Source organism: Dipodomys ordii, unplaced genomic scaffold (assembly GCF_000151885.1).
Source record: "Dipodomys ordii isolate 6190 unplaced genomic scaffold, Dord_2.0 Scaffold46, whole genome shotgun sequence".
NCBI lineage: Eukaryota > Metazoa > Chordata > Mammalia > Rodentia > Heteromyidae > Dipodomys > Dipodomys ordii.
The window spans coordinates 14,192,853-14,218,824 of NW_012267262.1; positions in this window are offsets into that span (position 1 = coordinate 14,192,853).

Consider the following 25,972-nt stretch of genomic DNA (forward strand, 5'->3'; position numbering starts at 1 on the left):
TCCTTTCTTTCTTTCTTTCTTTCTTTCTTTCTTTCTTTCTTTCTTTCTTTCTTTCTTTCTTTCTTTCTTTCTTTCTTTCTTTCTTTCTTTCTTTCTGTCAGTTGTGGGGCTTGAACTCTAGGCTTGGGTACTGTCCTTCAGCTCTTCAGCTCAAGGCTAGTGCTCTACTGCTTGAGCCACAGTGCCACTTCCGTATAGTTCATTTTCTTTTTCTTTTCTTTTTTTTTTATTGTAAGAATACCGTACAGAGGAGTTACAATTACATGGGCAAGATAATGAGTACATTTCTTATCAAGCATTGTTGCCTCCTCTTTGTTTCCCCTTCCCATCCCTTCCCATTTTCCCCCTCCCCCACCTGATCCTTCCCCCTATCTTCCCCCCCCCACCAAAGTTGTAAAGTTCATTTTTTGACATAACGACTTGTACATCTCATTGTTGCAATGGGTCCACCTGTCTCCCTAGTTAAATGATTTGTTTTTGCCCTTCTCCTCCACAAATTATACCAACATCAAATACAGTGAAAGCATGGGTTATACCATGGGGGAGGGACATACAAAGCAACATAGAAATCATCTTATAAATATGTTAGAAATACCCTGCACCAGAATCAACTCCAAATGGATCAAAGACCTCGGAGTCAAAGCAGACACTCTGAAAACATTACAGGAAGGAACAGGGGAAACCCTAGGTCTCCTTGGTACAGGCCAAACTTTTCTTAATAGAGACCCGGAAACACAACAAATCAAAGAAATGTTGGACAAATGGGATTGCATGAAATTGCAAAGCTTCTGCATGGCATAGTTCATTTTCAACATAACGTACAGTGAGTACCACTGCTGTGTTTGTTCACCTGTACATGTCTTCTTTTTGGATAATATCACCCCTTTCTCACTTTCCCCTAGTTTCCCCCTCCTGTCCCTGCCCACAGTTGCATAGTTCCTTTTCCACATAGTGTATACTGAATACCATGACTGCATTTGTTCACTCTCTTCCCTCCCTTTCTGCATCCCTCTTATACCTGCCCTCCCCAAACAAAGACAAAAAGAAAAGAAAAGCAAAAGCAAACATCACCACCACTGCCAACCAAAAACGTCCATGTTTGCATTTCCTGGAATTCATTTCTCTACTTGAATTTCTACCTCTTGTCAGACTTATGACTTGGGAAGAATCATAAAAGTAAGGAACAATATGTTTTGGACATTAGAGATTGTCTAGTCTTTCAATTTAAATGATAAGAAAGTAGGTTAGAGGAGATTAGGTGACTCTACGGTCACTTGGCTAGCTCTCAGATTTCCCTAGAATGAGTGTTCACATTTGTTAAGTAACCCTAATTAATAGCTTACTGTCAAATTGCCCCTCTGCAAAATGGGAACAACTAAAATTGATCTTCCTCAGAGTGACACTGAAGTAGCTTTCCATCACAGGCAAGTGGCAGCTGCTGAGTAAGTACTATCTCCTCATTAACTGGGATTCTGGCTGTATCAGGATGCAACGAACTCCTTACTGTAATTCATTTGGAGCATGGCAAGAAAATTGATGCAAAAAAGAAGATAAATCAAAATAGCTGTCAGCATGACGAGTCCAAAGATGAATTACACATTGTATTTTGTTATCAACTTGATTAGCATGTTTCCCTAATGTGATGTTTTGCGTTTGGGATTATGGTGTTAAAACAGCTAGCACTGTGGAAATCTTGAAACATTCAAATCTGTTTGATGTTTTGAAGGAATTGGGAAGCCCTATTCCTACCCATCCTTTTAGCTTGGATGAAAGAAAGAGCATCCACTCTGTGGAACACACTCTCAATTTAGTGGAAGACTCTTTTAAGATATGACTGTAGTGTAGTAAGAACATGATGTAAAGATCCCTTGTTTGATCACTGGTTCAGAACTGACTTCTTTTTGGTACATGTGTGAAGAGAAGGCTCTAGCAAATATCCACTATCTGGAACAGAATAATGTGTTCATTCTTACTGCTGTGCATTAAAGAAATGTGAACAGACTTTTGGGGAGATAATAGTAAAATCTAAAGGCAACTACTTTGTACAATACTTAAAGATTAAAAAAAACATATAACTGCATGCTGTTAAAAAAAAACCCTTTTTCCATTTGGCCATTGAATAAAAAAATTGTAATGTTTGTTAGGTCATGGTAGTACAAACATTAAAATATTGTTTCCAATAATAGTTACACTAATCATGACATATTTTTCTCAATCTAGGACTTTTATTTATGTCATGATTTATAGAAATTTATTTATTTATTTGTTTATTTATTTATTGTGAAAACACCATACAGAGGGGTTACAATTACATGGGCAAGGTAATGAATACATTTTTTATCAAGCATTGTAGCCTCCTCCTTTGTTTTCCCTTCCCATCCCTTCCCATCCTCCCCCCGCCCCCCCACTCCTCCTCACCCCCACCAAAGTTGTAAAGTTCGTTTTTGACATAACAACTTGTACATCTCATTGTTGCAATGGGTCCACCTGTATCCCTATTTAAACGATTTGATTTTTCCTTTCCCCTCTACAAATTATACCGACATCAAATACAGTGAAAGCAGGGGTTATACCGTGGGGGAGGGACGTACAAAGCAACAAAGAAATAATCTTATAAATGTGTTAGAAACAATCGCATGAAAGAAAAAAACATTTGAATACATATCTTAGGGTCCAAGCTAGATGCCCCTCAGTAGATGAATGGATCAAGAAAATGTGGTATATATACACAATGGAATTCTATGCCTCCATAAGAAAGAATGACATTGCCCCATTTGTTAGGAAATGGAAAGACTTGGGAAAATTATATTAATTGAAGTAAGCCAGGCCCAAAGAAACAGGTCCCATGGTTTCCCTTATTTGCAATAACTAGTATATGTCTGAGTCAAGCAGAAAAGGTCAGATAAGTTGATGTTAGGGAAATCATGACATATTGAGATATTGTTGGCTAAAGCACAGTTGTTTGGTATCCTTCTCTTAGATTACTAACAACATATTTTAGTATTCTTCCTTCAAAGAAAATGAACTTGAAAGCGAAAACAATATGAGAATTTGAGATGCATTAAGCAGGTAAGAATATATTTTGGTTTATTGTGCAACTACCAAGTTTGGTAATTCATGAGTCTTCAGAACAATGTAAATCTATAAATAGAATAAAAATGTTGGCTTAATAAAAATAATATACAGAATATATGTAGGATGTAGAGTTTGATGTATGAATAAAGCTGCTAATAACAAATGCAGATGTTATTTTCTAATATCCTTCTCATCTCGATTTTGGTTGGAAATAGGGTTTTCAACCTTCCCCAGGGAAGCAATAAATGAATACCCTTATGAAATAAAGCATTGTTTAAGGTTTTCAAAAAAAGGTCTGAGGATTTGGAAGCTCAAATGAGAGAGTCAAGCCTTCTTTATTGAGAAATGAGCAAAGTGGGGGATGATTTTAAATGAAGACTGGCCATTTAAGTAAGGACTAACCCAGACATTTGAGTGACTCTTTGATAGAGAGGGAAAATTCAGAGGTTACCCTGTAGGTGGTAACTCTTCCAAGGAACTTATTGTTTTTCTAATATTTTTGAAGTCCTAACTTGTCTTTGTGCCCTGAGATTTATAGGATATTGTGCAATATGTGATCCTCAGAGGTGCTGTGTGATTGCTCTGATGGTGACTTGCAGAAGACGCACTGACAACTAAAACCTATGTTCTTACCCTATAAGAATGTGTCTGTTCTGAGAGGTGTAGGGTTCTTCTTTTTTTAAGTTTCCATTTTATTTTACAAAATATATTAGGGGGTAGTAGAGCCTCTTGAAAGTTCTATTCTCAGGAATAGAAGGGGAGAGTAATGCTAACTTATCTTTGCCAATCATGAGTAGATCAGTCATGACAATGAGCTTAGACTGCAAAAGACTTTTGCTTCACTGTGAATGTTTGAACTTACATTTTAGTCTGATTTTTAATTACATTTTTATGTAGTTATGGTGATATTTAAAATTATATTATCTTTATGTAGTTGTAGAAAGAAGTTACTATTCAACATGTCAGTGTAGGAAGGCAATGCATCTTGATCAATATCATCCCTGTCATCATTCTCCCTTGATCTTTCCTACCCAACACCTCCCTTCAGTTTTATCTAATTCCATAGGTTATGAATTGAATATTATGACTATACTCTTCTTCCTCTCTTCATTTTTGTCCGTAACTCTTTTTGTTGTAAAGGGACTCCACAACATTATTCATGCATTATGTAACTTCTATCTATGAAACAGCATATTTTCTCAAACCCTCTAAGATAATTTTTATTGTCCTGCAGATGAAGAAACTGAGGCTCTGAGAGGAAATAAATGCTCTCAGGTTAAACAAAAAGGAGCCAGAACTTGAACCCAATGAAGACTAGTTGTCCATTGTAGTATTGTGTTTTATTTGTACTGTTTTCTCAGTTTAACTATTTTCTCAGTTGATACTATGTGTATTCCATTGGGTGGGAAGGCAGGAAGGCAGGTATCAGTGAGCTTGTCATTTGGATCCTGTGAGTGATGTGGTGATTTGCTTAAGGTTAAACAGCTTCTGTGGATGTCTGAGTCTTCTGTATATACTTTAATACAATGTCAAATCTCAGTATATATTGGAAAGATTGCTCAAAGCTGATAGACTCTATACAGAAGTCTCTGTTCACCTTGTCAAAAGCAGCAGACGTCTTTATATAAGACATTGGACCAATGTATTTTTAAAGACGGTACAGAGGGATTGTGCTACTGTGTCACAGATGGTATTTCACATGGCTTTCTGGTAAAACAGACAACTCTCCAGGTGTCCCAGAAATTATTGGGTAGGAATACAGAGACCAGTGATTAAAAATATATTGGAAGATCTCTGGAAATGGTGGTTTCAGGAATTCTGGGATATAGTATGCGTGCAAAATCTCAGCACAAATCTCTGTTGGCCTGCCAAGAGAAAGTTAAGTCCACCCAGTATGTGAATGTAAACGGTCGTATTAGAAATGCCGAAAGCAAAAAAAAAAAAAAAAAGTTCTTTTGAAGGGGGCTACTAAAAGGCAATATTAATGGTAAAATTAGAAACACATTAGCTTTTTTTTGGTACACGCTCTGTGACAGCTTCACATTTTGGCACCAGAACTATCTCTTATGCACATGGAGTAGACTGTTTGACAGGTTTATGATCTTCCCCCATAAAACGGTTATTGCCTCTTGATTTCCGCACCATATATCACACAGTTCATAAATTGATTTACAAATCCCATAATATCAAATGTCTGTTTTGATCATTCCTTTGGTCTTTTTACTATTTATATGATTTTCTTTGACAGAACTGGGAGAAAATTTCTTTCCCCTTGGTATTAGAGGCTAGAGGAGTACAGGAGAAGGGTGGTAGAAACCTGTGGAAATGGATGGTCAGATTTAGTAGCCACTGAACAAAACAACTGGATTATATTCCACAGACACACTTTAATGAAATGTTACACTGTCAGTGCTTTGGTTGACAGTTTTGGAGAAAGATATTGAACGTTATTCTAAAACGCTTGCCTTGGTAATATCGGGGTTGCAGAGGCCCCTGGACTATGAACTTCGGCTCATCAAGGATGAAAAAGAAATTTCTAGAAGCTTTTAGCCCTCATGTCATCAGGTTGCACCAAACTATCCAAGGCACACAAAGGAAGTCAGTCTGAAGGTAGCTCTCAAGGGTATTTGATTGCAAGCCTTTGAAACCATACGTGTAGAATTTTGATTCAGATAGGGGTGTCTTACACCATTCTTGTTCCCCATCCTTCATTCATCTGCTCATACAAGACTTTACTGATGGATTTGTAATTAGGAACATCCTACGTCATTAGTGCTTCAGCTCAAGTAAATGCCATTAGAAAAGGAGGCATCCATATGCAATAAGCAGTGTCCTAATTGCTTAGAGTAGCAGGAAATGGGGTCTCTTTCTCTGAAGGTGCTCTTCCTATGATGGCCCCAAGAACTCTGGGATGTTATCTGAAACCACATAGTTGGGACAGATTCAGTCTCCCTGTCCCAAACTGTCTTCTCTAGTGTGCACACAGCTGATCCCAAGAGCATACTCAAAAGGCTGGTGCCTGGCGTGAGTCTCTTCTGTGAGGATTGAGCGGATCTGATCTGGAACAGCGTCAAAGGGATTAGGAGGATTCTCCTCCCCCCAAAAAAGATCTGTATTGGGAAATGCTTATGTCCAATATCCATGTTGATTCAATAGGTGGGTAGTTTCTTTAGTAGTATTTTCTAAGTAGTGCTATACATTGCTTCAGGATTCTAAATATTTATGTAGATAGATACCTGATACAGAGTTAGCCTTTCAGAAAATTCAGAAAAACATGTTCATGCTAAGGGTATTTGTTTTTCTTTTGATCTCAGGGGACGTGTTAGATTCTCTCTCTCTCTCTCCCTCCCTCCCTCTCTCTCTCAATCTCTCTCTCTCTCTCTCTCCTCATCACAAAATATTAATCAGGACATCTTAACATTTCTCACACATACTTTAGTGTGCCAATAGCTGAACCAAAGAGAAAGGAGATATAACTTGATACTCTGCGTCCCAGGAGGCTTTTCTGCTCATATGCGAAGTTACAGCCCCTATTAGCAAACTTCAAACTTTCTATCTCAGAGCAGAGAAGGACGGGCACTTTTTGTCTTTATGAAAAACTAGGTTTCATCTTTGCTTCCCTAGGCAACTGTCTACGTCTACAGACATACCTATGTCTATAGGTAGTTGCCTATGTCTATAGTGTGTGGTAGATCTTTTCTTCAAGATCTGTGTTTTATTGGAAGGTTGCCATATACATTCACTTACTGTTACATCTACCCTCCCAGTAGAATGAAGACTTCAGTGGATGCAATAGAGCTCCTGGGGCTAAAAAACAAACAACTTGAAATATGAACTATTTGGCCCTTTACCCTCCCCCCCCCCCCAAAAAAAATGTCTTATCAGACCTAATGAAAACCTGGGTCTTCAAAGTGAAAATATGCCATTGCTCACCTCAAGGGGGCGACAAAGTCCTAAGAGTTACTATGGAGCTGATGGTGTAGTGCAAGGCGAGTGAGTTCTGCTCAAGGCCTGGGAAAGTCTCCCCCCTCTCTCCCAGGATACATTTAAGATGGATCTTGAATTCGAATTAGCTTTGAACAACGGGGAAAGCAGTGGAAAGGAAGGAGAGGGGTCTTCAACGCAGTGGTAGTTGACTGTGTAAAAGCAGGTATAATGGAGAGGAAGCTAGATGCAGGTCATCAGCAGGCAGGTTGAGCGGAAGTAGAGAGTTCTGTAAGTTGTGAATGGGTGGTCAGTGGATGGTCAGGGAGGTCTGGAAAGCAGAGTGCGATTTCAGCAATGTGACTATATCTGATCTGTCCTTTGGCTTCAGCATCTTGTGCTGAATTAGATGGGAACCAGATCAGATCAGGGAAGAATTTAATGTCTTCTCTTGTCTACTTGCAGCAAAGTTTTCCCCTAAACAAACACCCCAAAACATGTCTCTCTTTCTCTCTGCTGTACCAATACTCTGTTCTGGTAGTGAATATTTTCATCGCAATTGTGTCAATTTTTGTGTGTTAAATTGAGTCTGACATGAGGTCCTCAATTAATAAAGGTTATTTCTGGGTGTCTCTGTGAAGGCATTTTCAGATGAATATTTGGATCAAAATATTGAGCAAAGCCTCAAAAACCTTTAGCCCTCCTCAAAGTACAAGAGTGTCAACCATTCCATGAAGGGCCTAGGACTTATAACAGTGGCCCTCTGGTCCTCAGATATACCATCTCTTGGGTCTCTAGTTTGCAGATGCCAGGTGAAGGTGAGGCTGCTCAGCCTACATAATAATGGACCAATTTCTTACAATAAGAAATTACAGTGAAGAGACCTTCTCTATACTGCTGTTTCCTTCTTCTAATATTGTATCCATTCCTCTTTCATATTTACTTCATTGAGATTGGATTATAAGTCTTTATACTTTGATCACACCAATGTCAAGTATATGGTAGGGACTACATTTTGATTTAATGAACAGAGGAATAACATTGTGTATCTGAGCACTCTTGAGCCCTATCTTTGTTGTTGCTGTTGGTTGTGGGCTTGAACTCAGGGTCTGGGTGCTGTCCCTGAGCTTTTTCGCTCCAGGCTAGCTCTCTACCACTTTGAACCACAGCTCCACGTCTGGTTTTCTGATAGTTATTTGGAGATAGGAATCTTATGGACTTTCCTGCCTGGGCTGGCTTTGAACTTGGATCCTCAGATGTCAACCTCCTGAGTAGCTAGGATCACATGGATGAACGATTGGTGCCCTACTGTGCGCACTATCTTGGTGGACTGAGGAGATCACAAAGGTGATTAAATAATTGACAGACAGTGCCAATTATGCCCCAAAGGATCAGTGTCACTTGCTAAAGAAGGATCAAGAATAAATATAAAACTGAAACACATTCTTAGTTTGTTCCCTTGATATTCCCCACACTATCTTAGTCCATATTCTGATACTATACACAAAAATACCTGAGGTTGGATACTTTATAAAGCAAAGAGATTCACTTACCTGGTAGTTGTGGAAGTTCCAGAGCATGAAGATGCTGTCTTCTCAGCTCTGGAGCTGGTTTTGTGTTCATAGAAGGACATAGCTGGACTGTACAGTAGAGAAAAGGTTGTGTGGAGAGAGGGGAAGCCAGAGAGAAGCAAGGTAGAGGCTTGACTCTTTTGTATTAAATCATTTTCTTAGAACCAATGAGCTCTGTAAGTGCACTTTGTTTTTCATGTTATGACCAGATTTCTTCTGTGGTCAATGCCCCTGTGACCTAATTGCTTTCTACTTTGCCCTACCTCCAAAATCGTGTGTCACCCATGGACATTGCCACCCTGAGAATTAAACATTCTAGCACATAAACTCTTGGGGGAACTACTCCAAACATATGCGAATTGTAGAACCAGCCAAAAAAGATACTGGGAAAATAAACTCATGGATGCGAGAATCGTTCCTTTTTTTCTCTTTCCATTTTTGGTAGGGCTTTATGCATACTCACCTGAGGAATGACCTCAGTCCTGATGATGATGATGATGATGATGGCAATGATTATGACAGAGGGTCGTAAAAGGCCTTGAACATCAACCCCTCATGTAGCTAGGATTATAGCTGGATACTACCACTTCCATCTTCAAAATTGTTTTTAAGATTGATGACTGAGATTCTTTCCCTCTTTATTGAGGAAGATCTGCATTTTGTTTTCCATGTTACTGCCGGACTCCTTACATTCACAAGCATGGATAGCAGAATGGTAGGTGGATCTGTTATGGATAAGTGCAGTTAGCTGGTCTGAGTTTCAAGAAGTATACTTAGCTTTCACTAGAAAACACCACCACTCATGGTGGGTAGACTTGGAAGTACTTTACTATTCTTTTCTCAAGGAGCTCCTTCCACCAAACTACTCTTTCCACTGGGGTTTTCTAGTTTATCACCGACAATGTAATACCAAAAAGAGGACATCTCTGAACATTACCCCGGTCATCTTGGGGACACCTGCATCAACGCACATCTGCAAAATCCTGGCTCTATAGCATTCCCAGAAATACCTCCTAGGCCCAGCCTTTACCTAGTCCTGTCTCCTGTTATTGGAGAATGGGTACCACTGGGATGAAGAATTGCTTTTGTGCCTACTACCAGACTGCATAGTTTTTGTTCCATGGCTCCTGTGCCACATTTTCTCCACGCCAGAGCAAGCTTAGATTTCAGTCGCAGAGAGAATACTGGCAGTGGTGTGGACACCCTGCCAGATGCTGTGTGTACCAGTCTCCAGATTAACTGTGGTTCACACGGCTGAGGACCTAACCCTTGACTCACTCTGCCACTTTGCTCGTAGGAACTGCATCATCTGCAACACTTGAGGTCTGAAAGCCTTGGAGAGAGATACAGGGTGTATTGGGATATAGTGTACAGATACTGCCAGGTTTCCTTGCATTTTGGGTGCCCCTGAGATACAAGGGTGGCCATGGAGTAGGACAGAGCCTGGTAGCCATGTTGTATTAGTTCAATGAGACAAATCATTGAAAATTCATGGAACACCTAGCCAGCACAGGAGTCAACAATATTCTTTTTAATGTAAATAAGTAAAAGCTAGTGTTCGTATGGAATTTCTGGGTTAAGCATAAGGGAAGTGGCTTGTTGGAATGCTGTAATACTCATCATAACTGACACATTGCAGATGAATGCATGACTTTTTTTAAGCAGAGTCATAGTTAGAATTCAAATATAGGCAGCCTGGAGTCTCTAGGGGTGGCAGGCTTAGAATCAGCCTAATTAAGCGTGGCATGTCAACAAATAATTTCTGTAGAATTTGTTAGTAACAGAGCCAGTTGAATATATAAAATGTTCAGTCATTATCATAAGGGTTCTCAAAAAGTTGGAATGTACTGGCTGTTTACTTCAGCAGAAACAGTGAAGATTTAACACCATGAAACAACCCTGGTAGAATTAACAGAAGTTCATGATTTAAGAATGACAAATGAACTAATGATCAACCATTTGGAAAGTGTGATTGTGGTTTTGTTTCAAATTATGGCTCAGAGAAGGGCTAAGTGTCCACTAATGGCAGACAATATATAACAGTAATCATTTATAATACTGGCAAAATTATTTTACTAGATGGACTATTTTTTATTACAGTTTATATCACCTGATAACAAGTTCTATATAGTTTGATTTATTTAAAGGCAAAATAGAAACAGAAGTTTTAATTTTTTATTTATATATGAGTGCATCTTTGACACAGATTGTTAAATATTTTAAATATAATTTCCAATGATAGTATAGCCATGCAGTGCATAAATCACATAGTTAAAGAGACTAGTAGATATAAAAAATGCATCATAAACTGTAACATGCTCATAAATTGTAATGGAAAGAATTAATATATTATTTTACACATGCCCATATATTTTTTAAAAAGCAAGTATAAAAATGGTTTAGAAATATGCTTTTGATTTAGCACTGGGGATGGGAGTTATTACTTTCCTCTATAAAAACTTAGATCTATGTGGGTAGTTCAATTGTGTGTAGAAAGCCACGTCAATTAAACAGTATGGCACAGTGGCCATGGTGAACATTTTGGAATTAGGATTTATCTCCCTTGACCCTGATAATTTACACAATTTATGTTCTCTTTTGGAGGATTTGTTTTCATTTTGAACTTTGAGTGACTGTATATACCTTGACAATGAGAAATATAATACTTCTATTGGTGCCCTCAATATATGATCATTGTTTTTATTTCTTCAATTATTATCCTGAATGCAGTGAACTATTTTAAGTAACTCTCATTTATTTAATTAGAAAACCAAGTTTTAGTTATGTAGAAAAACTGAGCACCAAGAAGCAAAGGGTAAGTATTTATTTCTGACATTTATCATCCTGACATAACCATCACAAAATTTCCCAATTCCTATAGGTATTGGAGTAGCTTTAAGAATTAATTACACTGTACTCACAACTTGGCAAGCTGTTCTTTTGCCAGATATACAGGAACATTTTTTCCATATCATTAAATGTTCTATATCATTTTAAATGGCTGTATGCTGTAAGAATATAAAAAGCCAGAGATCTTCTGGCTTGCAAAGCAAATCTCTACTTTCTTCTGGCTTAACTCTTTTGGGAGGTGAGTGCAAAAAGATAGGAATTGTTTTTTTAGGTATGTTGCTCCTAATTGTTTTTCCCTAATGATGGTTCAGTAGTCTGAAAGAGGCGACTCAATCTATACCTTATACATGACAATGACAGGATTTAGTGCCATAACCCTCTCTGGGAATTCATTGCCTTGCTAGGGCCTAGAGCTGAAAGATTTACTGATGCTGGATGGAGTGTTTGCTATCCACAGGAGTCACATGAAAGGCACAGAGAGGCTGTCTATCTTTCAGTTACTCTCTGCAGGAAGGCTTGCCTCCTGCTCTGTACCAACCACCTCTGGTTTCCTGAAATATGCAAACCAGCAAGTGACAAATGCCTTGTAGAAAGGTACAATTGCATTCAAATTGGAAATGGAGGAAGCTGATCAAAGAAGAAAGAAAGGCATTAAAAATTAATCATCCTAGGGCCATAAAGTCAGCTGTAAACCCTTAGCAATAAAAAATTAAATGAAGAAGAAGCTAATGTTTTAAGCAGAGATTTAAATTTTCCAAGGGAGAACTTGATAGCTGCATCAGATTGGGGAGCCGGCAAAATTTACAGGGGAAGCCCAAGTGTGTCATCCCATTGGAGGCTGCAGAAAGCAGAAAAGAGCCATCAAATAAAACATCATTTATATTAGTTAGTATCATTGTGCAAAACCTGGGCCATAAAGGAAAATGGCACTTTTGACTGGCTGAGAGAATATTGTTCTACTCAGAACAGTTAAATTAGCCAAAAAGTAGAGGAATCCTAAAAAGTAAAACAAAAAACAAAAAAAAATGCATCACTCCTGCCAGAGGAACGATTATAGAAACATTTAATATTTGAGAGTTGTTTGACTCCATGCAAGAATATTTACCTATCTATCATTCTTGGTCAAATACCAAAGCCCAAATCTGTAGCCGAGATTACTCGCTCATTGATTGGTCATCTGTGGATAGGTTTAATAAATGGCCAAGTCTTTGGATCCCAAAGAAAGGGTGAACCAGATTTATTATAGCTTCTTAGCAGAGTTGGCCATATTTTATGACAGACTGTAAAAATGAGGCTTGAGCTGGGCGCAGGTAACTCATACCTGTAATTATAGCTACTCAGAAGTCTGAGATCTGAAGATGATAGTTCAAAGCCAGCAGACAAAAAATCTAGAGACTCTTATTTTTAATTAACCACCAAAAAAGCTGGAAGTGAAACTGTGGCTCATGTGGTAATACACTAGAAAAAGCTGAGGAAGAGTGCCTAGGCTCTGAGTTCAAGCCCAGTACCAGCGCGCGCGCAAGCACACACACACACACACACACACACACACACACACACACACACACACACACGGCTTGAAATGACACAGGCGTGGAAGCATGCTAGAAGAGTGGTTCAGAGAGCTGGCTAAGGCAGGAAAGCCACCCTGGAGATGTTGGCTATGCCTCTTAAGGTGAAGCTTTGGTGATACCACTTCGCTTGTTGGAGCCTTGATTTCCTCAGCTGTGAAATGCCAATGGCAAGGATGGTCTGGATTTTGAAGACTGAAAACCATTTAAATGTCAAGAACTTAGCATTTGCTGTGTACATTAAATGGCAGGTTCTTACAGCATTTAGGTAACCTCACTGAAGTTACAGACCTATGAGTGGGAAATGTTTGAAGGCAGTTTGATGGCTTGACAAATGGCAACTTTGGAATTCCAACCTAGTGCCATCTTTCCAGTATCCTGGCTATGCCCTGCACATTTCTTCAGAGAGTTCAAGGCCTTTGCACTGGTGCTTCATAGAGACATTGGCTTTGCAAACTTTGTTTCTCACTCTATGGATTTCTTGGTCTGTGATAGGGTACCTGTATCTTCTCACTTTTCTCTTTGGATTCTGGTATTAGGAGAGAAGCAAGCACTCAGATAAGCTGAGCAGAGTCTTTCCCTAGCTCAATTCCCCTGAATTTACCCATAGAAATATAGGAATACACAGCAATTGTAGAAAGGAAGGTTCCAGCTGTGGCGAGGAATTAACATGTATTTCATTTTTTTAAAGCTCATTAAAATTGAAAGCACTGTTGTTGGGTACTGATGCTGCTTAGCTGTTGGATTGTCAATATTGAGTAAAAAGAAACAGCTGGAGTGTCAAAGGATGCTGATTCTCTGATTATTAGTGTGTCAGACGAGAAGTCTACAAATAATTCTTTGCAGTTATTAGAGTCCTATTGTTTCCAGTGCTCTTTCCAATGAATTAAATCTAGTTGCTTTTCTTTGATGAAGCTGGTCCTTTGCACTTTCGGACTCTGTTCTTCCCTGAGTCTTTCTAACTTTAATGCCACTATCATTCACTGCTGTCCAAGCCAGAAGCCTTGATATCGTTCCACACACCTCCTACAAGTAAATGGCCAGTAAAATACTATCAGTCCTAGTTTCTGAATCATGTCTACCTTGCATTACATACTGCTACCATTGCCTCAGCTCAGATAATGAGTGTCTCTTGATACAGGCTCACAGACGGAACTGATCACCTTTACTTTAGTCTTGGCCATCTCTAGTCAACAATATTTCAAGGTATTTAGAATCTTCTTTCTAAAAGGCAAATGCAATTGTGTCATTTCTTTGCTTAAAAACTACCCACTGAGCTGGGAGCTGGTGGCTTATGCCTGTAATCCTAGCGACTCAGGAGATCCAGATCTGAGGATCATGGTTTAAAGCCAGCCTGGGCAGAAAAGTCCCATTTTGTAATGGAGGAAACAGAGCTATAGAGAAGTCATTTGACTCAGCCCAAATCACAAAAGTGCTAAGTGCAGAAATTGAGGTTTGAACTTAGGACTTTAGATGCCATCCAGCCTCTATGTATATTCTGCTCCCTTGTCAGATGAGAGCAGTGACTTTCCAGGAAATGAGACTCGGGGAATAAATGGGACAGCAGGGTGGCAGGACTTGAGAAGGAGATGAGACGATCTATCCATTGCCAATGGAGTGATAATCACGATCGATAATGATCAAGGATTCTGGTCCCTAGGCACTCAGCACTTTCCATCCTTTACCTATAATTAATATTTAAAAAGCTTCTAATAATATGAAGGTAGGAAAATTAAACTTAGAGATTTAACCTAAAATGTGATTTGCCCACATAGCTCTCAGCTAATAAAAAATGAAGAGGGGATTTAATAAGCGTCCTAGTGATGAATACACACACACACACACACACACACACACATACACACACACATAGAACACATTCTAGGCCTCAATGTAGTATTTGATTTAATAAATCCTGGTTATGACTGTGTTTTGTTTCTATTATTAGAATAATCACACCTAAAAGTTTTTTTATTTCAAGAGTCTATTTCATGTTGTGCGTACACATTTCAATTCTCTTAATCTTTCTGAAGTTGCTTGATTTCCTTTTGAAAGGGAGATTCTAAGTGCTAATTCACTAAATTGCTTGTGAGTAAGGCACTGACACCTGTTGATGTATATTTGTTCCAGTCTCTAAACATGCCTTTCATTGGTCTTGATGGATAGCTAGTTTCTCAAAGTCTCCATTACTTTTGGTTTGCATAAATGTCTGTTCAGAGTTGTGATAGCCTTAAAGGATGAGGTAAATATTCTAAAGGAAGAATTAATTGAGAATTCTTTCTCCTTCATTAGGAAGCTTATCTTCTCTTGGGCTTTTCTCTTTTCTAGTATGTCTGAAAAATCATTTATTCTCTTCTTTTCCTTTATGAGCATCAAATTCACTTTTCTTTCCTTTTATCCTCTTTTGGAAAGCTTTATAACCCTGCTCTCATTCTTTAATAGTCTTTTATTGGTGTTGATTTTCTTTTTCTTTTTTGGCTGTGGGGCTTGAATTCAGGGCCTGAGCTTTGTCCCTGAACTATTCAGCTCAAGACTAGTGCTCTACCACTTTAAGCCACAGTGCCACTTCTGGCTTTCTGGTGGTTAATTGGAGATAAGAATCTCGAAGACTTTCCTGGCTGGGCTGGCTTTGAACTGTGATCTTCAGATCTCAGCCTCCTGAGTAGCTAGGATTACAGGTGTGAGCCACTTGTGCCCAGGTGATATTTGGTTTTTGAGATAGAGGCTGACCTGAAATCACTATGTAGCCTTAAACTTGTGATCCTCCTGCCTCAGCAGCTGCTTCTTCTTCTTCTTCTTCTTCTTCTTCTTCTTCTTCTGCTGCTGCGCAGCTGCTGCTGCTGCTGCTGCTGCTGCTTTGTTATTGTAAAGGTGATGTACAGAAGGGTTACAGTTACATATGTAAGGTAATGAGTACATTTCTTTTTGAACAGTGTCACCTCTTCCCTCGTTCCCGCCCCCCCCAAGGCCCCTTCCCCTGCCCAAGTTGTATAGTTCATTTTCAACATAGTGTCTAGTGAGTATCACTGCTGTGTTTGTTTACCCTTTCTCCCCCTGTTTCTGCCTCAGATTCTTCTTTTTTTGGGGGGGTCCAGTTGTGGGGCCTGAACTCTGGGCCTGGGCACTGTCCCTCAGCTCTTCAGCTCAAGGCTAGCACTCTACCACTTGAGTCACAGCACCACTTCTGGGTTTTTTCTTTTTGCTTATGTGGTGCTGAGGAATCGAACCCAGGGCCTCAGGCATGCAAGGCAAGCGCTCTACCACTGAGCCAACTTCCCAGCCCTGCCTCAGATTCTTGAATGCTGAGATTACTGACATGCATGGCTGTACTGGCCACTCTAACCTTGTTCATCTTTCCAGATGGCCTAAATTCTCCTCTATTTTCAGTGACAATTAGCTTTTTCTGAAGGCACTTAAGACTGAACTCATGGTTATTCCAGATGTCTGGCTTTACAAGAGTGCTCTGGGATAAAGGTAGAGTAATATACACTTGTCCTTGTCATAGAAGACAAATACTGGGGTAGAGAGGCGAATAGCATGCTCCTTACAAAAGCATTTAATTGCAGATGGGATGGGGATGGATGACGGAAGAGCTGACTCGGAACAGGTGCATTGAGCACGTTATGGACACATTAACCTGAATTCCCCTTTTAGAATGTTTAATTTTGGGCACTCATCATATTGTTGCTCATAATTGTTACATCATGTTACAAATTCCTGCCAACAGTGTAAGAATTGTAGTTTCTTCTCATCCTCACGGATACTTGACATTACCTGTTGTTTGTTTGCTTTGTATTGGCCTTCCTAATGACTATAAGGCTGAATTACTTACTTTGGAGGAATTTGGGAGAAATTCAAGTTCATTCTGTTACCAGAATTTTCCTTGAAGGTTTCATTTGGTGGGGGAGGAGAAGACATTATAGAAGAGTGAACAAGGTCTTGAATTCTGACACAGCTATATTTAGGTGATGATTTAAGTTCAACATTGAGAGAAAGAGCTAAGAAAAATCTGTGAAAGGGGTCACTGAGCAGCAAGTTAGAGTTTCCAGACAGCATTTCTCTGACACAGATAACCTAAACAAAATAGCCAAGCAGGCAGGTTGGGGTTTGGGAAAAGAAGCTACCACTGCATTACACACAGAGACACTGGGTTGTTTTGCCCTTCAGCTTTCAAAGAAAGCATTGAAAAACTGTCTTCATGATGTTTGCTAAGAGCTGTCTTTCCTTATGCCAAGAAAAGAGGTTTCCCCTATATGAAAATTAGCTTGCGAGAATGTTGTCCCATATTTGGTGCCTCTGAGGACAGATGCATGGAAAAGGCACAGAGATGAAGTTTGCCTAGATGAAGCATAACCTCCATTAGAAAAGATAGGCTAGGGAAAGCCTTGTTAATAGAATAATTCAAAAAAGATCGTAGCACAGCAAAGTAAATTAGTCAGTTCTTTATTTTCCTGGTATGGCTCAGGATTACCAATTATTTTCCTAATTGTTAATGGGGACAGGAAACAATTATTGCAACATAACTTTTTCTGATGGGGATAATGTATTGATAAAGGGTGATGTTAGGGGAAAGTAATTGAGTAACACCAATTGTAGGTCAGTGAATCTTTTTTTGGGGGGTAATTTACTTGTAATAGCACTTCTTGAAAAAAATGTGCTGCAGTCTTGAGGCTTGCACTTCTGGCCTAGGGAATGTCCCTTAGCTTTTTCCTTTTCTTCTTCTTTATTTTCTCTCAAGGTTGGTGCTCTTCCACGTGCACTATACCTCCATTTTCAACTTTTTGGTGGTTAATTGGAGATAAGAGTCTTACAGATTCTCTCCCCTCTTCCCCCTTTCCCCCCATCCAGGCTGCCTTTGAACTACAATCCTCAGATCTCAGCCTGAAGACATAGGATTACAGGAGTAAAACATTAGCACCCAGCAACATGTAATAGCCTTTATTTTAATCCTCAAAGCTCCACTAAGGGTGTCTTATTTTTATTTTATAATAAAGAGTCAGGGGCTCAAGAATTAATGACTAAGGTTATGATTTGCTTCATGGGTTATATCATCAAATCCTGGGTTTCCTTCCAGCAAGCTTCCACTTCAAGTTATGCTGCTTAGCACACACATACTGTGCTAACACTGGCTTCATATCCTCCTTCTCACTATGACCTTGACCTTCATCACGCTCATGTACCCGGTCATTGTTGGAAACTCTCCTGTCCTTGCTCCTGTGCCAGTGGGTTAATGACATCACCTTCCTTCCTTTCATGGAAATAACCTCTATGTTACTTTTATGTTGATGATGAACTCTCTTCCTCTATCCCAATCCTTGGAGAAATAACCTTATTAAAACCAACCGTAAAGAAGGATGGCCAAGAGACACATGAAGAAATGGTGAACCTCCCTAGCCATAAAAGCAATGCAAATCAGAACAACACTGAGATACCACCTCACCCCAGTTAGAATGGCTACAAACAAGAACTCTGGAGGGGATGTGGACAGAAGGGAAACCCTACTGCATTGTTGGTGGGAGTGTAAACTTGTTCAACCACTTTGGAAAGTACTATGGAGATTCCTCAAAAGACTCCACATAGAGTTCCCCTATGATCCAGCAATCCCACTTTTGAGTGTTTACCAAAATGATCACAAAGAAGAAGACCATAGAAAAGCTACCAGTACAACTATGTTTATTGCAGCATTATTTACCATAGTAAAGATATGGAACCAACCCAGATGCCCCTCAGTAGATGAATGGATCAAGAAAATGTAGTACATATACACAATGGAATTCTATGCCTCCATCAGAAAGAATGACATTGCCTCATTTGTTAGGAAATGGAAAGACTTGGAAAAAATTATATTAAGTGGAGTAAGCTAGGCCCAAAGAAACATAGGTCCATGGTTTCCCTTATTTGCAAAAACGAGTGTATGTCTGAGACAAGCAGAAACGTTCTGACAAGTTGATGTTAGGCAAAATGAACCCCAAGGTAAGGACCCAAATGTTTTTTCTTTCTTGCTATAAGATGATTTCTTTGTTGCTTTGTATGTCCCTCCCCCACGGTATAACCCCTGTTTTCACTGTATTTGATGTTGGCATAATTTATGGAGGGGAACGGAAAAAACTAATTGTTTAAATAGGGATACAGGTGGACCCATTGCAACAATGAGATGTACAAGATGTTATGTTGAAAAACGAACTTTACAACTTTGACAGGGGGTAGAGGGGTGGGGAGGAATGGGAGGGCAAGAGATGGTAAGGGGAAACAAAGGAGGGGGCAACAATTCTTGAGAAGAAATGTACTCATTTCCTTGCTCTGTAGGATATTTCACAATAAAAAAACTTACAACCTTACTTACAATTATTATGTGTTAATTAAAAGAATTTAAAAGAATTTAATGGAATGGAAATGTTAACTACCCTTCTTTATCATTGCACATTATACATGTGTCAAATTATTCAACTGGGCCCCATAAATATTTACAATTAAGATAATAACAATAAAATCCCTGAGGAATAAGCTTAATATTTTTAATATAAGAGCAGCATGGCCCTATGTGTTTTACATGATGTTTCCTATTCATTTTCAGCTTGATAGCAATCTACAGCACCAGGCACCAATAGTATCCCTATTTTATAGATAACGCAGATGGAGACAGAAAGGCAAAGAAATTAATCTATGATTCCCCTAGCAAATAGTAGGTAAGCAAGCCACTCCAGGCTAAATGTTTTGCGTCTCACACCTCTAGGAGTTTCATCACATTTCCAAATTGAACAAATGTTGAGTTGGTTTTTGTACAGTGATGTCTCCAGCGGATTCTCAGTTTATGGGTGAAGCAATCGAGGGTAAGAGCAGTCATGGGGGAAAAGGGAAGTTGTCTCTGCACCAGAGTTTATTATCTTCATGCATCAGGGAAGGTGGATGTGAAGGGTGTTAATAACATCAAAATATATAAACTGCTTTAACTCTCCCACATAGCATGGGAAACTTCTTGGCAAGATTTCACTGGTGATTTTTGGTCCCTACACCTTTTCCTATTTTCTTCAAGAAAACTGTTGGCTAAGAAAATAAAGTCGAGGAAAGGAATATGTTAATTTTGTGAATTTTGACCAGTGGCAAGAATTAGTGTATATGACCAGCATTTTTGAGTGAGATAGAGCCCTGAGTCTAGTTTTCTTGTATGCTCAACCTCTCTAAGTCCTTTTCTTTGTTAACTGAAATATCTCAAAAGATTGCTTTGGGAACCAAAATAATTTACACACAAAAGCTTTGCTAGGCATGGAGGAAAAAGCCGAACACACCACAACTATAATGAGATTAGCCTGTAGTTGAGTTGGGTTGAGAAGTGTGATTTTCTTGGAATAAGAGAATTAGAAAGAGAGAATACACGTATTTTTTGTCATTTTTTGGCAATAAGTAGTTATATGTCGACTGGGGTATACAGGAACTTTTGGGAATACCTGAAATATCATGCACTCTCTCCAAGTGTGTTCATCCATTTACAATTTTCTTTTCTTATCTTCCTCTCACTCTGAGTTAATAGATACATAAATTTTAAAATCAACTTCAAAATAACCAGATATGAGAAAAGATGAAGGAAGGAGGAGAAAACATTTAACTAGAATTCCCAAGAGAAAGGATGATTTTTTTCTTTGCATTTGAGTCATATTTTAAGAAACATACTCACATTCAATATTCAAAACTTTAAATCAGAAAAAATAAACCATATACTATAACACCATTCCTCTAATGCATTTTGATCAAGTCCCTTTCACTCTTTTGTTTGTGTTTCTTTTAATGTGCAGGTAAATTACAACTAGATATATTAAAGCTATGGAAAACATGGAAGGAACTTAAATGCATATAGTTAAGTGAAAAGAAACCAGGCTGCATATGACTCCAATAATGTAACATTTGGAATGCACAAAACTCTGGGTATAATAAAATAGGCAGTGATTTCCAGGGATTTGGGACAAGGAGGGCAGGAGAGAGGAATAATGGACTAGTAAAATTATTTTGTATGATAGTACAGTATGACACTACTATTTATCAAACCCATAGAATATAATATAAAGAGCAATCTAATTGAACTCCTTAATGTAAACTAGGGACTTTAGTTAGTAATAATGTATCAATATTGGTCATCAATTAAACATATGCACTATATCAATGCAGATGTTAATAGGAGAAATTGTGTGTTGGAGAAAGGCGGTACTTTATGAGAATTTTTTGTACCTTCTGCTCAATTTTCTGTACCTTCTGCTCAAAATTTCTATAAACTTAAAACTGCTCTAAAAGTAAAAGCTATAAAAAATAGATATATTAGAATTTAAAATTTTGAACATCTGTTATGCCCTTCAAAATAGACTCTTCAGAGCTTTATGTGCTTGTTTTAAAGATACTGTTATTGCTACAAACCTGTTGCAAATCTTTAAAAAATTTCTATAGAGATTACGTAGTGGAGCAACCTAGGGATAAGATTTTAAAATTGCATTTGTACAACATCAAAAGATTGGGAGGAAGCCATGTATGGTGGTGTGTGGCTGAAAGCCCAGGTCCTCAGCAAGTAGAGGCAAGGTGACTCTGAGTTTGGGGTCAGCCTAGGTCAAGTTAGTACGTATGTATCTCACAAACAACATACAAACAACAGGGGTGGGGCATAGCTCAAGTATTAGAGCATTTTTCTGGGATGTAAAAAGCCTTGAAGTAATGGAAAACACCAACAATGAGATTGAGGAGAAATGACACATTTATCTGAGTCATTACTGGGTTTGAATGTCTTCCTTGAAGAGGGTGTAATGAGCCAGTGTGTTCTAGCAGCAGTATTTATTGTCAGCTGTGGGTCTTGAATTCAGGGCCCTGAGCACTGTCTTTGAGCTCTTTTGTTCAAGGTGCAACTTCTGAATTTTGTTTTTGAGTGGTTAATTGGAGATAAAGAGTCTCTTGGGGACTTTTCTGTCCAGGCTGACTTTCAACCATAATCCTCAGATCTTATCCTGAGTAGACAGGATTACAGGCTTAAGCCATCATTTCCTGGCCTCAAGAGAATTCTTTGAAGAAGAGTAGTGTCCATTGAGGCCAGTGGAGATCTTACATTGGAAAGGAAAAGTGGAGGAATCATATTCATCTCTCCTGTGTTTCCTTTCATGGGGTCATAGACATTGTCATCAGGCGATTCTCCAGTCACAGTTAAGTTAAACCTCTGCTCAAATTTCTAGTTCTCAGATTGGCCAGTTGTTGAATCTTTGGCAAGACTAAATCATAATATGTCCTCAAAATAGAGGAACTATAAGACCTTGGCGCATTGACAGGGTCATTAATTAGAGAGAATACAGAAGATACACCTGAACTACTTCTCAATGCTGCTCAATCGTGGCAAAAAATGACTACTTCTAGTCATTTTATGTTATTATTTTTGTGGTCCTGAGGACGGAATCCAGTCCCTCATGTGTGTTGTGGTACATCCCAGAACCTGTATTGTTATTACTATAAGAACATTTGATTTTAGGTTTTTTTTCCTGAAAGACTTAGAAGAGTTCTCTGGTATTCAGATATTAAGTTTAATTTGCAAGAACAGACATACGTTTTTGCCAGAAAGTATTCATGTCAGTAAGGTGTTGTCTTGTTGGCATGTCTAATCATTCTTTGGTATTCCACAGAAGACTGGTTCCCAGACCTCCAACCACTTGGCTACCACATCCAAGGCTGCTCATGGCCTTTGTATAAAGTAACATAGTATTTGTGAATAACCCACCTATATTCACCTGTGTACATTACGCCATCTCTGGATTCCTTAAATTAAGGAATAACTTGTATTACTTGTTTTCAATTATCTCTGCATTCCCCAATACTGTGTAAATGCTATGTACATAGTTATTACACTATGTTGTTTAAGGAAATATGACAAGAACAAAAGGTCAGTATAAAGCAATGGTTTTTTTCCCCAATTTAAAAAAAATCCGTAGTTCATTGAGCCTGTGGATATGGGACTTGTACAGAGGGAGGGAAGGCTGGCTGTATTAACAATGATAAATACAGTTGTATTTCATTGTATCTGATGATTTTAAACACATATTTTGGTCTTTTTCTTTGTTTGGTAGGGGTAACAGTTTAGGTACAAAATTTATGACCTATGTTAACAATTCAAGTTGATGCAAGGTAATCTCTTCCCAACATGTCTCTACCACGTGCTAGTGCTCTGATAGATTTTCTTGATTGGGAAAGAACCTTGTTCCTTTCAGGCCTTCCTGGGAATTGCCTACAACCTGTAGCCTATATTAGCCACGCAACAATAATCTGCAATCTGGTTCAGCCGTGAATGTGTTATGTGCATGTGATTTGTCATCTGATTTGTGGTGAGGAAAAAGATTGAGGATTGCTGTCTTGGCCTAGTCTAGGCGCCAGCTTGTTTTTCCAATTACCCTTCCAAGGAAGACCCAGCTGCTACTGCAATTCCTGGGGCAGCAGTTGGAGTCCAATTTGCTTTCCCAGAGAGCATAATTTTTCCTTAGCATATACATCTTGAAGCAAATGTTAACACACTGATGAAATACCCTCCCAGGTGTTGAAATCCTTGGTTGGTATTTTAGGAATAAATACCTGGATAAAACTTAGGAGAGGATAAAGATTAATTTTAGTAACAATATAATGCCAATTCCAGATCTGGCTCTCACAACCAGCCATCAAGTTAATTGAATTCCTCAAACCCCATTGCTCCAACAAAATGTTGTTTAAATCAATTCAATTCTTTCATTAGCCTGCCTAAGAGCGCCATGGAGTGATGAGAAATTACAGAGATGGCATTCATGTTTCAAAAGCCCTCGGTCTCACTTCAGTCTCCACCCTGACATGGGACTAATGTTCTGCATTTGCATGCTAAGATAGTATTTTTAATTGTAAAAGTGGTGTTGTTAAATTACCTTCAAATGAGTTTATTTTAAACGGTTCATTAAAGTTTTGGAAATCATTCCCTGCATGATTTCATCTCTTCTCAGCTTTGATGTATTACATCTCTCACCAAAATACTGGCGCTGAGAGGGAAAAAAATTTTTTTTTTCCTTACAAGACTCACATCTCACGATCTGGCCAGTTTTGAAGTGGAAGCAACAAAAGCCTCACGCGATTGCCGAGATGCCCTGGGCATCTTCTGTGGTGTCTCAGCTGAAAGGCTGGGGTGAGGGGTGAAGGCAGGTGGCTGTGTTGGGCAATAATGAGGGGTCAAAGGCACAAAGGTTTCAAAAGGCTCATGTCAACTTGGGAGATGAAAAGCAGCTTTCCCTGGATAGCTAGTTTGGTTCTGAGATTTAAATACATCTCCTCACAGACTCTGTGTTCGCTTTCATTTGAACTTCTCTGTGCCTGATACATCTTTTCCCTTCATCATTCCTCTTTTGTTCATCTCTTAGAGAATGGTTTACCTCCAGATGAATTTTCTCATCCATCCATAACCATTTTATCTGAAACCTCATCAATCATTTTCTCAAACAAGGGGTTCCTTAGAAACAAATAATGGAGGTTGTTTTCTTTTTCTCCTGAAGCTGTCATTGATAGGAGTCTCTGTATCATATTATTCATTTACAGTAGACTTAGGGAATATAAAGTTAATATATTAATGGAGTATGCTTGCTTGTGAACCCTTAGTTCCTATTATGAAAATATAATATTCCTTTCAACACCACTGCTTACTCTGGTGGTAGAATCAGGCATTCAAAAGCACTGAGCAAGAAGGCATTCTAATGAGGGAGAGATTGGGGGGGATAAGAGAAAGAAAGAGAGAGAAATAAGGAGAGAGAGGTGCTAGTCATATTATATGTGGTAATACATAATGCCAGCATTTTATAGTTTATTGATCTTTGCATGGGCCAGAGAATATCTCTTGCCATCCTTGCCTGTCAAATAAAACCCAACTCTACTTAATTACCCCCAAACAATTCCAGCTTTGAGTAGAAACAGAATTTCCAGACCTTTTTTTTGCATTTATCACCAGTTATTGAAAGTGTCATCTATATTTTTAATCATCTTTATTTGACTACTGAGGCTTGGACTCAGGGTCCCCATACTTATTTGCTTGCTCACAGCTGGTGCTCTGTTATTTGACCCACATCTCCAACCAGTTTTGGAGATTAAGTCTCATGGCCTTTTCTGCCCACACTAACTTTAAACTCTAGTTCTCAGCCTCCGGAGTAGCTGGGATTATAAGTGTGAGCCACCAGTCCCCAATTTACTTCTGGTCATCTTTAAGGTACCCTGTTACTAGTTTGTGTTACTAATTTGTTGCGAAATTATCTTGAGTGATGATAATATCATAAGATTAAATCATTACTAGATTCAATGTGAAGAACATAATTCCTGTCTCTCAATTTATCCACTAATGCCTAGATCTTGACTCTAACATTTGGTCCACATTTTCTTGAATTTTCAGTGCTAACAACAAGTCACTTATTGAAAATTTACTGTTTTCCAGACACTACAATAGGAAATGTGAGGGATAAAAAAGTATTGAGAATAGAGGGAGAATAAAAAGCTAATGAATAAAAGCTAAAAACACACAAACTTGATGATTTATGACTTGATGGCAGATTTCAATACATTCTCATAGATATCTTTGTAAGATACAATCAACATTACTTTATAGATGAGGAAAATATACAACCATTCTTGTGTTGAAAATTTTTGTGCTGAAGAATTCCAAATAATTTATAATGCACACCACTATTAAGGAGGTAGAATATAACTGACCCCAATACTACCTTCAGTATTGGCTACACACATAACTTTCTTCCAGATAGAGTGGTGTACAAAGAAGAAGAGAGTTCCTTTGCAGAGGAGACATGAAAAGTGTTACCTTAAGCCAGAAAATCAAGGCTAGCATCATATTGAGATATGTACTCTTAGCTTGATGTGAGGAGAATAGCTTCACCGTTATGATTTTCTTCTAAAATACCTTAATTTACATTGATCATTAGTAAACATATTAGGCAAATGTTACTCTAAGGA